We start from the raw sequence: 16,451 nt of genomic DNA, 5'->3' as shown, positions 1-16,451 counted from the left end.
ATAATAATAATAATAATAATAATTTGTTATTTGTACCCCGCCCATCTGGCTGGGTCTCCCCAGCCACTCTGGGCGGCTTCCACCAAACATTAAAATACATTTAAAATATCACAGTTTAAAAACTTCCCTAAACAGGGCTGCCTTCAGGTATTTTCTAAATGTCAGGTAGTTGTCTATTCCCTTGACTTCTGATGGGAGGGCGCAAGCATTTCAAAAAGAAGAACTAAATGGGACTGGCTGCACTTGCTGTAGCCTATTATTGATCCATTACCTCCTCTCTTGTATTTTGCAACAATCCCCCACTGTGGAGGAAGGGAAGGAGGAGAATTCAGAGGAGGTGGTGGGCAGGCACTCGCAGACAGATGGAAAAGCGTGAAATAATCAAAATGCCCAGTGAGATGTACAACATGGGGCAGATATGTGTACAGAAACATAACCACAAGGAGGGATTGTATCAACGTGGTGGTCAATAGTGGAGTGGTCAACAGTCCAGACCCTCCCCTGCCCTTAACTAGATTCTCCTCATCTTTCTTTCTCTCTCTGATTCTCCACTTTTCTCTTAAGCTTTCTGCTTTATGTTTCTTGTTTCCTTTGGCTTCATGACCTCCTTTTTCTTCAGTTGAGTCGGAAATTGTGAACAATGCAGAAATAAAACACTGGCATGAACCATAGGCCGAAAACTTAAATGACGAGGACAGGATATGCAAAGCCCTTTAGCGTGAATAATTCCACTAAATAACTACTCTACCTTGCAACCCTTTTCATAGGCAGGTCTTCCCATCTTTTAACTGTTACATAGCAGGCAGGATTTAATGAGTGCATCGTGCCCTGGAATGGAAACAAAGCAAACTACTGTCCCTCTCTTATGCATGGAGTTACCCAACACTTATGCAACTTTGAAATGGTTAAACAAATGACAGCCAGCTTCACCGGACATCTGGGAAGCTTGGTGGTATGCAGCCTACTTCTTAATGAATCATTGGCCATCGTTGGTTTTGAATTCAAAGGTCCTTGAACCGTGTTTGTCAAATTAAGCTATTTGATGTATGGGAATGTGCCATGGACTTTCAAATGATACACTGTAGGATTCTTTAAATGGAACTAGACAAACACTAGCTGCTTATGCATGCAATCCCTAATGAATATATGTCTTTCAAAATCCAAGTAGATCAAAAAGGTATTAATAAATCAGGCAAGGCTACCAAGTGCAGAAAATGTTTTCTTTGGCTGAAATTCTGGTGTTTTTCTTGCAGCAGTTTTCTGCTGCTGAGGTTCACTGCCAAAGCAAATTTTGCAAAGGAAGTTGTCTAAAATACATTTTTACACACACACACACACACACCACGTGTTTGCTTATTTACTCTAGTAGGCTTCCTACACTAACATATCACCTACCCTTTCACATGGTGATTAAATATGATCTTGATATCCCAATGTTTATCAGGGGACACACCAATACAACGGGTGTTCTCTTCAGCTACGATAATTAACACAAGTGCACTGTCAACCATTCACAGAAAGTTTATACAATGTAAAAAGCTGCAAACTAAAATATACACAAACAATGCTCCTCTTTTTGACCATGTTGCTAAAGGACAATTGGGGTTTTGCGGTAGATAAGTTAATAATTTGTGAGTGCCCGAACGCTAGCCCATTATTACAAGTACAGTACTAACTTAAGTTAGGAGACAAAAAAACAACAATAGTTTTTACTATTTTGTTTTTCTAAATGCCAATTCAATGCATTAAAATAATTTCATTCCAAAACTGGGTTCAAAATCTCAGCTATTCTAGTAGCTATCCATTATCCTCAGCTATGTGAAGAATTTTCTTCTACAGCATTAGGGTATCAGTTGTCAACACTTCAGCTCAAAAGTTTGCACCCATATAATGGAGTGTGTTGTCACCTTGTTAAAACTTCCTCTCTAGATTTATCTCTTAATTACCAATATATACTTAATGGTATTTTAAAACAGTCTCTGATCAGAAATATTTATTTCATATACCAGCCTTCTCCCATGCTCTAGAAGACCGACATAATTTTATCTTTCAAAATGACACTTCCCACTTCCTCCCAACTGAAGTGTGTTAGAAGCTCAGATATACGGTATAAATTAGGCACCAAATGGCTCATTAAACTGGGATTACAGTCACCAAAACGGAATGCCTAGTTGCTCTTTCCACATGATTTCAAATGCCCCTTTCCTTTTTAATAATAATTTTTATTAAATTTTCAATTTTACAATTCCAAATAAACATTTTACAAACTTTAAAATATCCACTTCCCTTTCTTTTCTCTTTCCACAGTTCATTTTACATATCATACCTCCCTGCATATTTTACTATAACCATTCAAATCAGTTTTCCACTTTTACGTCCATCAAAAATTATTTACTCTGTTGAATTTATCTTAACGCTGCCAGCATTTTCAGCTGTACACAGTCATTTTCATATACTCAATAAATATTTTCCAATCTTCTTTCAACCTATGTTCTTCTTGCTCTCTTATTCTATATCCTAAATCTTCAAGTTGTGCATATTCTGTCAAATTAAGTTGCCAATCCTGTTTAGTTGGGACCTCACTCACTTTTCATTTTGGGGCTAACGAAACACCAGCCACAATTGTTGCATACATAAATAACCTTTTCTGACACCTGGAAATTTCAGTCTGGGTTATCCCCAACAAAAAGGACATAGGTTTTTTTTGGAAAATAGTTTTGAACATTTTTTTCAATTCATTATAAATAATTTCCCAAAACACTTTTACCTTTCTACATGTCCATCACATGTGGAAGAATGTTCCTTCCACTTCTTTACATTTCCAACACATATCTGATTCTGTTTTACAAATCTTAGCCAACCTAAAGGTAAAGGAACCCCTGACAGTTAGGTCCAGTCGTGGACAACTCTGGGGTTGCGGCACTCATCTTGCTTTACTGGCCGAGGGAGCCGGCGTACAGCTTCTGGGTCATGTGGCCAGCAGTGCACGGAAATGCTGTTTACCTTCCCGCCAGAGCGGTACCTATTTATCTACTTGTACTTCGTGCTTTCGAACTGCTAGGTTGGCAGGAGCAACGGGAGCTCACCCCATCGCAGGGATTCAAACCGCCAACCTTCTGATAGGGAAGCCCTAGGCTCTGTGGTTTAACCCACAATGCCACCCGCGTCCCAACTTACTTGGAGTTAAATACCATCTATGAATCATTTTCAAATAATTTGCTTTCAATGAATAGCATGCTGTAAATTTCAGGTCACTTTTTCTGCTACAGCTCTTTCCACGTGATTTCATATGCACCTTTCCAACTCACAATCAAGCAAACATGTTCACTGTTCTGAAAGATTCAGGTTTGTTTTCACCAGGATGCGGAGATCATCTCTGACCAAGGGAACCAAGTTCCTTAAGATCCCAAGATTCAGCATAACGTTTTATCAGCTCTGTCCATTGTCTACCCTGCTAGTACTGTACAATGCAGGATTTTCATAATTCAGGTAGTGAGGGAAAGGAGGGGGGCAAATGAGCTTTAATCGCTGGTAGCCTATTAGGAGGAATTTTTTCATAACCAAGTTTCAACATATATGCCCTGTTTACTTAGAATGCATGCTGAGCTCATGTCCTTTGTATTCTGCTTTTTTAAAAAAATCTGAAGCAATAGCTCATTTTCAACCGTACAGCTATATATGTGCTACATATGAACAAAAACTCCTTTTAGGCATTGCTGTATAAGCTTCTGAAAAGGAAGTGTTTGGAAATAAATTAATCTAATCAATTTCATGGGGAGCTTAGCTGCAATCCTTTGAAGCAAAAGGCACATATTTTAAAATGAAGGGAAAACAGCATACACGATGTCTCTACATAAAGAATTAAAAAGTCATAGAAACCTGGACTGTTATCAATCTATTGCATACATTGTAACTGGAGCTGAAATTGTTCACTAAGGAATGGAACAATAATGTTCCCGTAAACAGATTTTCACTTGAAGCAAAGACAGTGCAAATGGCATTTTGTATGGCTCTCTCAGAGCCTACAATAACTTTCCTTTGGGTATACATATAATAGAATATCTTATTGTTAACAGTATGTTGGATAGTGAATTTGCAGCAAACCAGTAGCCTTGAAATCATGAAGCCAGTCTCTACGCAAAACCTCAAAAGGATGGTTCTATCTTGACAAACTTCTTCATAAAACAAATCACTGCAACAGGAGCACAGATTATTCTATCCATATTGTTTTATTCCCAGGTATTGATATAATAGACACTAAAAGCAAGATATCAAAGCTTGTAAGCTCCTGATAAGTTACTTCTTTCAAATGGAATCTCCAAGTCTCCTTTCTAGCAAAGGACGGGAGACTGAATGCTGGATATTTGAGCTAAAGTGTAGAAAAGCTATTAAAGTGGTACCTCGGGTTACAGACGCTTCAGGTTACATACTCCGCTAACCCAGAAATAACGCTTCAGGTTAAGAACTTTGCTTCAGGATAAGAACAGAAATCGTGCTCTGGCGGCGCAGCGGCAGCGGGAGGTCCCATTAGCTAAAGTGGTGCTTCAGGTTCAGAACAGTTTCAGGTTAAGAACGGACCTCCAGAACGAATTAAGTACTTAACCAGAGGTACCACTGTATCACCAAGACTTTTTGTGCTGATATAGGCAAGGCAGTTTTGCATGCCTATTTTATTTTCTCAGTTTCAAATCTAGTGCTTTCTTCCTAGTTAAAATGCATTTTTAAAATGAATAATTTTAATAATTCTATTCTGAACAAAATGGGATTTTATCTTACTAAGAAATTAACACAACAGTCCTTCCCTAGGAGTTAAGTCTCACTGAGCAGAATGAGGCTTACCTAGGAGTTGACTGTAGAATTGCACTGAACACAAGGCCACCCATGCCCCATGAATATTTTCATCTATAATCCATCTTAATTGAATTCTTAAGTTTCAATGGCCAAGAAAAGAGACTGATGTTTGGGAAAATATATTAATTGTAAATACTTCTACATTAGGACTACAAACTGGAACAAATGAAAGACTGTAGGATCAAATGAGCCCCAGACAAAGGAAACAGCCTATCTATGTGGATACAAGAAAACTGATGGGAGAAAGTACATAATTTCCAATTGAAAAAGACAAGTAGAAATAATTACCACAAAGCAAAGCTCAGATGGTACATGATGATAATTAACAATTATCCTGCAAGGGTCAAGGTGTATTGGCTATTGGAATTTTTCTTGCTGGGGCTATTTTAATTTAAACTTGGATATTAGCAATTGGTTTATGTGTTTATAACTTTTTGATTTTACATGTATGTAATTCTGCCCTGGGACTTTGGAGAAGGACTGATTATAAATATGGTGAGACAGATATTGTGAAGATTGCATGGGAAGGAGAGAACCATGTGCGCCATATTTAAAAAATGAGTCAGTGTGCCCTGGCAAAAAACAAACAAACGAGGTTTATTTTGGTTAAGCTCATATACTTCTCTTCCTTTTCACTTTAACAGGGGTCATGAAACTTTTACAGCAGGGGGCTGGTCCACTGTCCCTCAGACCTTGTGGGGGGCCAGACTATATGAACTATATGGGGGGGCATGAACGAATTCCTATGGCCCACAAATAACCCAGAGATGCATTTTAAATAAAAGGACATATTCTACTCATGTAAAAACACACTGATTCCCGGACCGTCCGTGGGCCGGATTGAGAAGGTGATTGGGCCGGATTCAGCTCCCGGGGCCTTAGTTTGCCTACCCATGACTTATACTGATGATTTAATCCAGCAAAAATAGCAGTGAAATTCAACTGCCTGTGTGATGACTACAGCTAGCATGATACATGCAAAGCATTGTCTACTGGCAGCTACTCTTACTGTAAAAAATGGAAAGATAAAATGTGGGAACCTGGACTAAGGGGTCAAGGAAATTATAATTATTACTCAAGGGACAGTTTCATTGGCAAAAGAGAATGTAAGGATGTTTGTGGGTGCGGCTTTCCTTAGGGGGGGGAGAAGATTTCTCTACTGTATAGCATGACTTCATAACCTACACAAACGAAAAGGTCTTTCAACACCTTTGTAAACAATTTACAAAGATATGAAAGACTCTGAAAGATATGGATAGTCTTGGTTATCAGTCTTGAAGAGTAACTGCCTATTGGCACATTGCATAAATGAACTGTGCAGAAGTGATATTGGGCAATCTCAGGATGGAGAAGAAAAACCTATTTGAGAATGCAATTTTTGATCTAAACTAAGAATACGCCATTTCAGGCTGAATATAAAAGTGCAACTACTCTCTAAGCTTGCAGACCACAGCAGGGGCCCAATCCACGGTCAATTTAAGTACTACTCTTCTTTTTTGGTTTTTTAAAAATATATATGATCAGTGACTTTGCACACCAATACACAAAATGTTCAACAGCCATAATTCCCATGGTCTTAGGCTGTTCAAAATTGGTGAGTTCCCATTGCTCGGTCCCAGCTCCTGCCCACCTAGCAGTTCGAAAGCACGTCAAAAGTGCAAGTAGATAAGTAGGTACCGCTCCGGCGGGAAGGTAAATGGCGTTTCCGTGTGCTGCTCTGGTTCGCCAGAAGCTGCTTTGTCATGCCGGACACATGACCCGGGAGCTGTACGCCAGCTCCCTCGGCCAGTAATGTGAGATGAGCGCCGCAACCCCAGAGTCGGACACGACTGGACCTAATGGTCAGGTGTCCCTTTACCTTTACCTTTATGGCAACCAGGATAATATCTGAAAATAAATTGTAAGTATAAAATATACAATAAAATAAAAATAAAGGGGGTGGAATTAGTCCCATCAACTATACTATTAAACTAAACCAAACTTCTATCCAACAAAGTTTCCTTATGTTTCAGGTATGTGTACAATGCTCTGTTCAGCAATCCTTTAAGTCGCAGTGCTTTCGGAGGGCTGTGTTTAAGTATGTGCGGAAGCAATTAACATCGATGGGAAGCTTGAATATGGCTGGATTATGTTGCTGCGTTTGTCACTTTGCCTTTTGTGAATAAAAATAAAAAATGACTAAGTAATTCAGTCTTCTCACATTTCTGGATATGGTAAACTCACTATGAGTGATTTGCATCATGTCAAATTTACACAGTATCTCTTGCAAGTACCGCCTGATGCAGTGAGAATCTGGCTGCAGTGATTAAAAGTGCTCAGCTTGTTAGTTTGACAGAGTGATGCTACTTAATAATGGCATGACACATTCATGGAAACTACAGCAGAGGTTTTCAAGACATATTATCAGCTTAAATTCAGCTGAAGACACACCTCCTTTTAATCAGAAACATAAAAAGGCTGATTTACAGCAGCTTTCCCCCCCCCAAACCCCATCACTTATTCCAAAATGGAAAGCTATTAATCAAGCTCCACATGGGCTCCTGTTTCATTATGATCATATTTCACTCAGTTATCTGCTAAAAAATATCACACCTTGCCTTCAAGCTTTGGCAGAAGGGAAAGGTATTCAGTTAATAAGGGCCTGGAGGTTTTAAAAGACAAAGAGAGTCGGGTCAGAATAGTCTACTAAAAAATTATAACAGACAAATTATTGGATCTTTGGCTGGAACCATAGCTGCATTTTATAGTTAATTAAACAGACACTAATTGTGCAACTTTCAAAAACTATTTTAAAATATGCAAGCCATTAATTCAGCAGAAGCCGCAATAGACCTTTCAGCAAGAAAATATACATAAAAACATAAATTAAATATAAAAACATAGATTAAAATATACAAAAAATAGATTAAACTAAAAAGGTAAAGGTAAAGAACCCCTGACAGTTAAGTCCAGTCGCGAACGACTCTGGAGTTGCGGTGTTCATCTTGCTTTACTGGCCGAGGGAGCTGGCGTTTGTCCGCAGACAGTTTTTCTGGGTCATGTGGCCAGCATGACTAAGCCGCTTCTGGTGAAACCAGAGCAGTGCACGGAAATGCCGATTACCTTCCTGCCAGAGCGGTACCCATTTATCTACTTGTACTTTTTGGCATGCTTTTGAACTGCTAGGTTGGCAGGAGCTGGGACTGAACAATGGGAGCTCACCCCATCACAGGGAATCGAACTGCCGACCTTCCGATCCGCAAGCCCAAGGCTCAGTGGTTTACACCACAGCGCCATCCGTGTCCCTAGATTAAACTAGCGGCTACTTAAACCTCTGCTTGCTTCACTTACCAATCCTGCCTACCCCATCCCTAAACCTCACCCCCAACACCCAATTTAACCCCACTCGACCCTCCCGCTTTCCACATCATGCTGTAGCCAAACAGGCTGAAGAGCTGGCCCAGCTGGAGGAGCACTGCAGGAAGAAGGTCAGAAGCAGCTGGGGATTATGAGGCTGGCCGGCCACTGTCTCTAACTGGTTTCCCTTTTCCCATGCTGTTCCTCCTAGCAGGTGATTCTTCATCCTCATCAGCGGCAAAAGGAGAGGATTCTCCCAGTTGGTTAAGGAAGAGGGTGACCGGCAGTGGTACCTTACAGCCAGTGGACCTAAGTGCTGGGGGCAGATGCCCCAGAGCTGGCAGGCAGGAGCCAGCAAAGCAAGCAGGTTGCTGGAGGCAGAGGCTGCTGTAGCCTATTCAGGATCTACTCCCCCCCCCCCACAGCTCAACTGGGCCACCCATCCACATTGATTCTTGTCACATTGTAGTTCACACCGCCACCTCTCTGTGGCAAAGTAAACTGCAGCGTGACAACATGCTTATACATTTATTATAGGTATAGATAGATACAATAATTTCCACCTATCATCTATCGTCCATCTTTAGTGAAGGAAATACTGTTCTGCACATTTTGCATTTATACAGTCAGCAGGATGCCATGATCAGCAAATGTATCATCAATGTTGCTATAGGCACACATGCAATTAAAGGCAACAAAGATTCAAGCTTATCTAGGGCATACTCAGAACACACACTGATTTCTTTGTGGATATTGAAACTGTACTGAGCACATTGGTATCTGAAGAAGTGTGCATGCACACGAAAGCTCATACCAAGAACAAACACAGTTGGTCTCTAAGGTGCTACTGAAAAGAATTTTCTATTTTGTTTCCACATTAAAAACATCACTTATGTTTTTGCATTTTATTTTCCTCCTTCTAATTTAAAACAAACAGGGCTGTATCCAATAATGTCTCAACAGCACAAGGACTTCTGTCTGTGCAACAGGACTTCATCTCCCATTCTTCTCATGCCCCCCAAATCTATTCTGGGAGCTCCCACATCTTGCAGAGGAGATTTGGGATGTGTGCAGAGAAAGGAAGTTCCATTGCACTGGCAGAACTCTTGCACCAAGGTAACTTCATTGGCCACAACCTGCAATTTCCTTGATTATTCTCTTTGGGTTGTCATCACCACACATCTAAATGTGTATTTGGTGCATTTGGTTCACATCACAGTGAGCATAGAAACCCAAACCCTGGCCAGGAAGCAGAGGAATGATGGAGTGGCACAGCCATTGCCACATCCAAAGCATCCAATGGCAATGTTAGGCTGGTGCGAAAATCGGGACAGAGGGGGGAACCCACCAGCCAGAAGCTGGTGCAGCAATTAAGCCCAAGGCTGTTAAGCGATGACAATACAGCTTGGAATCCAGTCAAACCAGGCCAGTTCATCCCTCCCTGTCACTACCTTGGAATTTCTGCAGGCTATTCTGGAGGGACTTCCACACACACCAACCCTTTAGGGTGGGTGAATTCCTTTGTGGATGAGTGGCTGTGCAGCCAGTGGCTAAAGGAGCTGCTCTGGGTTGGGCAGCAGAAGATCTCTGCCCCATCCTCACGTTCCTTCACGGCAGATTGGGCATCTAAGACTTCCATATGGATCCACAACAGGGACAGGGCACCTCAAGGATGGAGGCCCACTGCAGACTTGCAGGCCACCCTATCTGGCTCTTGAGATGCTCTACAGATGGGACACTGTCCCAAGAAGTCCTTGAACTCTGACAATCCTTCATCTTTGCCAGGATGGAGAATAAGGGAAGATGTGTGAGCGTGAAGTAACAGTAGCCTAGTGGAACAAAAGTAGCATTCACTTCTTGCCCTGCTGACTTTTGCCTCGGTCCCCACCCATGTGGAGCTTGGCTTGACAAAAGTTCCCCATCCTTATTTATGAGATGACGCTCCTCTTGACTTTGATTCTCCCTGTTCAGCGAGGTGTGTTGATAGAAAAGCAAGAAAACAGAACACCACTCCCGCCTCCTCTCGGCCACAGTTATTTTCATAAGCCGCAGGTTCAGCCTGAAATAATCCATAAGGGGATCTGAGGTTCCAAATTTTCCACTTTACAAAACAGTTAGCCTCTTGTGTAAATACTGCAAGACCCACCACCACATTTCTTGATCAGGCAGACGGCGAAAACAAGGCCAAGCATTTTGTTATCATGCTGCTACGTGGCGCAGTATAGGAAACTGGGGGGGGGTGTTTCCCCCCCCATGAAATCAAACATCCTGTGATTGAAGTTTTGTACAGCTCTTTAAAAAAGATAAAGGCAGAGCTTTTGGAGTTTTAAGTAATAGCCATAAATTTTACACCTTTCCTCCCCCGCCACCCTTTGCCTTGTTCCTGTACACACTTCAGATGAGAGCCAACAAAAGTCACAGCGTGGAATTTTGACCTGCCTGAATGCACAAGCGCTTCTGGATGGCTATGCTAGCTCATATAAATGTTACTCGTACCTTAAAGGATCTACCACAGTGGTTAATATCCGGATTGCTGCTGAGAGTAATGCTTAACATCCTCAAACGACAAGGATATCACACACACACACACACACACACACACACACACGTGTCAATGTAACCATGTGCATAGTTAGATAAAAGTAGGAAAACGTTTGAGATTTGTTTTTTGCCAGGAAACATACACAAGGAAAACCTTAAATGTCTAGAATAATAGTGTGGTAGTGCAACTGAACTCAAGATTTGTGGTATCTAGACATAATGGACAGAGATTATTGGTTAGATAAGCATGCTAGTACCCATGCCTGCAGGTATTTTGCTTCTGGGCTATATTAACCCTTACAGTTCTGCTAATTAAAAGCATGTTTACATTTCCACGTAGGATAAAGGCAGCATATTCCACGATATGCACTTAAAAGTCACTCAATGTTTCTACTCAGCAGAGAGTAGAAACTATTTCCAGCTGCATCTGGAAATAGCGGCAACAGTAGTCCATTTCAGAATTACCACTGAACGGCCGTGCCTTTACTATCTGAAGCGGCAAAAAATGTTTTCTATACCTGACCATTGAAAAATGTTGCTATTGGGAAGTTCAGTTCTCATCTAAAAAGAAATGCAATGTCGTTTTTCCTACAAACTGTGAAGCTATTTTGGCTGCATTAATATCCCCAACATGCTGGTTGATTAGCCGTTTCTCTAAATGCCAATGTTGTGGCTAAAACTTTCATACAGAAACTGTAGCTTGTATGTGCTTACAAATGGTTTGCCTCCAAGATCTCTGTGTGGGTGAGCATCAGGCGCATTTCAAAGCGTGGAACGGAAACATCCTTTAGCCCTAGTTGTAACCGAGTTAGGGCCATGGTATAAAAATGAAGGGAGGCAATTCCAGCCACATCCTTTCTGTGTTTTACAACCTTTGCCCCACACTAAGAGAAACAGTCGTTAAAGACCCACCTTAGAAATAAAACGAAAGACCACCTTCTGTCTGCAAGTAGCTTTCATCATGGGAAAACCTAATGATGGCTTCTCTAGCAAGCTATTTATTGCCTGGCTCCAGACAGTATAAACTGTCTATGAATGAGGATGCAAGGGAGTTAAAACTTACTCAGCTTTTGAGCACCCCGAGGAATCCCACTCCATTTCTAGCAACGTATTTATTCTCAACAACTCCTTTGTGCAATGGGATAATTTTAATTTACCTCTTCTGGCCAAGAGGTGCCATTAAAAAATAAATTCTGCTGAAATGTAGCCTGTCTCTGCAGCACGAGTTTTATTTTTTATAAAAAAATTATTATTTTCTACATTAAACAACAAATACATCAGACAAATAAACAGAAACAATTTGCAGCACGAGTTTTAATCAGCATTTTACACTGGTCAGAGCGGCAAAGAAAATTGCCAGGCACATAACGTTTAGCGTTATTTTTAGATGTTTAGTGTTAAAAGAGAGTAGCGTTTGAAACATCTCTCTGAATATGTTTAATTTAAAAGGGTAAGTAATACGTAACTTCTATAAAGCAACATTAGAAAGTTATTTCTGGAAAATAAAAATCAAGAGCAGTAAAGGTGATCGAGAAGTATCCTTTATCTTAAAAACAAAATATTTCTGCTGTTAACAAGGCCACGTAGCTCATAAGTCTTCAAACACTTAGGATGCAACCCCACACCCCCTTACTTGTGAGTAACCCCCACAGAACACAATGAGACTTGCTTCTCTTCTGAGTACACATGTATAAGGACTGCGCTGTAAATCTATTAATTACTTTTATCTTTTCCTAGCACAATACATGCCTCCAGATCAGAATCAGACCACCACCGTTATGCCCACCAGCCTTTCAACCCCTCAGAAGGGTCAACCACAAAAAAGAAAATAAAAAATACCATGCCTTCAATTCTTTGTTTTAAAACTTTGAAGGTGCCCTGCATTAAATCCTCTGGACCTATTTGTCTGCAATTTGGCAGGTTTGATCCGCTCTGGAAGGGCTCATGTGTCTGTAAATTTCATCCACTTTGGCCAAGATGTGAAAACATACACACATATATGTATATCCTGCCACTCCAAATAAGCCCAGGGCAGGAAAAGCAATAGTGCAATTTAATTATCTGAAAACACCTAAAAGCAATTCCAACGCAGAGGAATTTTGGGAAAGATCTCTACTTTAAAAAGGGTTGTAGGAAGACGAATGTCTTCAGTAAGTGCTGAAAAGATAGCAGACAGTTTTCCTCTCTAATATTTAAGGGGGTGGGGATTCCAAAGGGTTGGGACCATAACACTAAAGGCCCAATTCCTAGACTGTGCGAAATGGACCACATGAGAAGATGGTACCTGCAGGAGTTCCTCGCCTCAGCTGGATATATTAACTGGATATATACAGGATGAGACAATCTTTCAGGTATTCTGGTTCCAAGCTATACAGGACTTTATAAACCCAAACCAGCACCTTGAACTTAGCCTGGTATTGTGAAGAATAACAACAATAACAATAAATAATTTTATTGTTTATACCCCACCCATCTGGCTGGGTTGCCCCAGCTACCCTGGGCGGCTTCCAACATACACAAAACATAATAAAATATCAAAAATATCAAGAACTTCCTGATACAGAGCTGCCTTCAGATGTCTTCTAAAAGTTGTGTAGTTTTGTTGTTTCTTTTTTGTTGTTGCAAGGAATAGCATATTATATATTTTATCGATTGAATAATTTTGAAGAGAAATATAAAAGAGCACATCCCACTTTTAAGATGCTGTTAAAATGTCCTGAGTGTTGTTTCTAAATATAAAGAGCTATAAAATTTTGTTTTGTCCTGGGCTGCTCAAAAGGGCAGTTTATTTGTCTAATCCATAGCCTGCTTTGAATCTGGTGCTTCCCAGGATCTTATGCTCACTTTTCTGGGAGTAAGGCTGCCATCTTAATCTCATTCACCTGGGGATAAATCCTACAGAATTTGAGTGGGTGGTTAGGTTTGTGCTGTAAATCAGTGGGATTTATTTTTGAACAGATATAGGATTATGTTAATCTCTCTCCCTCTCTAATCCTATTTTCTAAAGCAATTAAAAACTATTCTGCAATGACCAGCTGATTTTGACAATAAACTACTATATGTGGTGCACGTATTTTTATACCCAGTGTTGGCAATATTTTTGCTTTGTTGTAAAACATCAGGACTGTAGTGTTGCAGTTAAAGCAAAAAGGAGGAATGCCTTTCTGGCTTTGTGCATGCTTATTTTTCTTTACAAGAATGATTTTTTTAAAAAAAAACAGGAATGGCATTATATACTTACATCTTGCATTTCCTCCCAGGAGCTCAGGGCTGTGTGCATTGTCTTCCCTTTACCCCTTTTTACCTTTATAACAGTCCTATAAGTTAACCTAGGCAACCTCCGAGGGCCTTCTGGCAGTTCCCTCATTGCGAGAACTGAAGGTACAGGGAATCAGGTAGAGGGCCTTCTCGGTGGTGGCACCCACCCTGTGGGACGCCGTCCCACCAGATGTCAAGGAGATGAAGTCTTCTATGACTCTTCTATGAAGACTTTTCAGGTATCTTCTAAATCTGAAGTTAGCCCTATATAGGGAAGTTTTTCGTGTTCAACCGTTTACTGCGGTTTTATAAATTGTTGGAAGCCACCCAGAGTGGCTGGGGCAACCCAGTCAGATGGGTAGCATATAAAATAACAACAACCACCACCACAACAATAATAATGGAAGTTCTTGCCAACAGACTATGGGGGTGACCTGGGCCAGGAAATCTTGTTGGCTTTGTTGCTGTGCCCATATCACATATATCACCAAACAAACAAGATTTGTGTGTCCTTCAATTTTTATGTAAATCAGCCTTTTGGACAATTTGAACTTTTCACTGAATTGGAAGCGTATTTTAAAACGTCGATATTATACTTGTCACTCACGGCATCCAAGGTAGCTTGCAACAAATACTACTGAAAAGCAGCACCAATCGAAAAAGGTGAGCAGCACCATGTCAAATTCAAACAGCTATCCTCACATACACCAGCCGGAAACAGCCAAGTCAGCACAGCTACCTGAATACCAGTGAATAATGGAGCCAAACGGGCCTGTTGGGAAAGGGAATTCCAGAGCCTAGGATCAATAGGAGAGAGCTCCTCCAGATAAGCTATTTATCCAGCATTCACCCTGCTTGCACAATGCTTACACAGAGGTTAGATTAGAGCCACTCATTACTGAACATTTGTTCCAGTTTGTTTGTAACGTTACATGACCAAGATCAACCGTTCTGATTTCCTTGTGGGATGCTTCTATGTTTTCCTGTTGGTCGTTTGTTCATCCCACACTTTCCAGTTGTTGTGCTAGGGCAGCAGACAGAGTACAGTGGTACCTCGCAAGACGAATGCCTCACACAACGAAAAACTCACTAGACGAAAGGGTTTTGCAATTTTTTAGGTGACTCGCAAGACGAATTTTTCTATGGTCGTGCTTCGCAAGACAAAAATTTCAATGCATTCGTATGGGAATTAAATTTCAATGCATTCTTATGGGAAACCGTGCTTCGTAAGACGAATTTTTCACAATACGAAACGACTCGCAGAACAAATTAATTTCATCTTGCGAGGCACCACTGTACTTTAATACACTGGAATTGCACAAACCTAAATTTCCTGTGCTTGAATCCCTTCTACAAAATAAGTACCGAAAGTCCACATGAAGCACTCTGCAGATTCAGAAAGTGCTATATAACTTATAAATATTACGACTATCAACTTTTCAAAAAGCAACAACCAGGAAAATCATCTAGTGCTACAAGCATAGAAAAAACCCAGCTGGTCTACTTTCATAATGCAAAGACCCACCAACCCCACAAATACTACCCATTCCACACCAAATTAGTGTACACTTTCATAAGCAAAAAAAGAGACAGCGCAGGAGTTCACCACAGAACTTTTCTGTAGAACAAATAATTTGGATGACTGAAGTAAGCCTGCAAATTTACAGAACTCAAATAGGGCAAGATAATGGCTTTTGATTTTCCCAGAATATTCATGATAGAGGTTAATAGGTCTGAGGTGGATCCAACAATCCTCAGTTGGCAACTCACTAAATTCAATATATTCATCTCCTTTCTGTCATAAAGAACACCTTACAACCCTGAAGTCTATGCAATGTACCGGTATTCCTCTACCCAGTTTGACAACCATCTGTTCAGAGATTCTTGCTAAAGTACATGTGTGACTTAAAATATATTCTATCGTTTACATTCATTTCACACTATCAAGTATCTAAGAGCCAATTCATATGTCCCATATAAGCATGAACTTCAGAAGTATGAATCCAACACACTGCTGAATTTTACTTTGTGATGTAATGCAAGTTCAACACTCATTAATACTGGCACCAAATGATGACTTATCAGTCAGAACAGCTTAACCACCCAGTGTCAACTGGACACACAATACTGTTCTAGACCATATGAATATTTATTTTTAAGTTACCAAGTTGAGATAAGTGATGAACACACTTCTATGAATGGGCCTTGGAGGGACCCTAGCAATTAATGATATCTACGTAGGTAAGCAATTTGCATCTTGGCCAAGAACGAGCCATTGCAATCATATACAAATTTACACATCTCTTTCCCATTCAAAGCTGATTTTCAATGTATTGTCCCTTTGCATGCATAAATTAGTATACGCTATAACATGTCTGCCTGTTGGAAAAAAATCATAACACCCAATCTGTTTCCTGGCAGCGAGAAGCAATTGCATTGAACGGCCTCCGTTAACACACATTTTT

At 40.5% G+C, this 16,451-nt stretch overlaps 1 protein-coding gene across 6 annotated transcripts in view; it reads right to left on the bottom strand.

Moving 5' to 3' along the window:
• MLLT3 (MLLT3 super elongation complex subunit) overlaps positions 1-16,451 on the bottom strand; it is a 101,241-nt gene that overhangs the window by 20,894 nt on the left and 63,896 nt on the right. The gene's annotated exons all lie outside the window — the stretch shown is intronic.

This window comes from Lacerta agilis, chromosome 16 (assembly GCF_009819535.1).
Source record: "Lacerta agilis isolate rLacAgi1 chromosome 16, rLacAgi1.pri, whole genome shotgun sequence".
Taxonomy (NCBI): Eukaryota; Metazoa; Chordata; class Lepidosauria; order Squamata; family Lacertidae; genus Lacerta; species Lacerta agilis.
The sequence above is the reverse complement of the archived record's forward strand: the minus strand, read 5'-3'. Positions and strand labels throughout refer to the sequence as shown.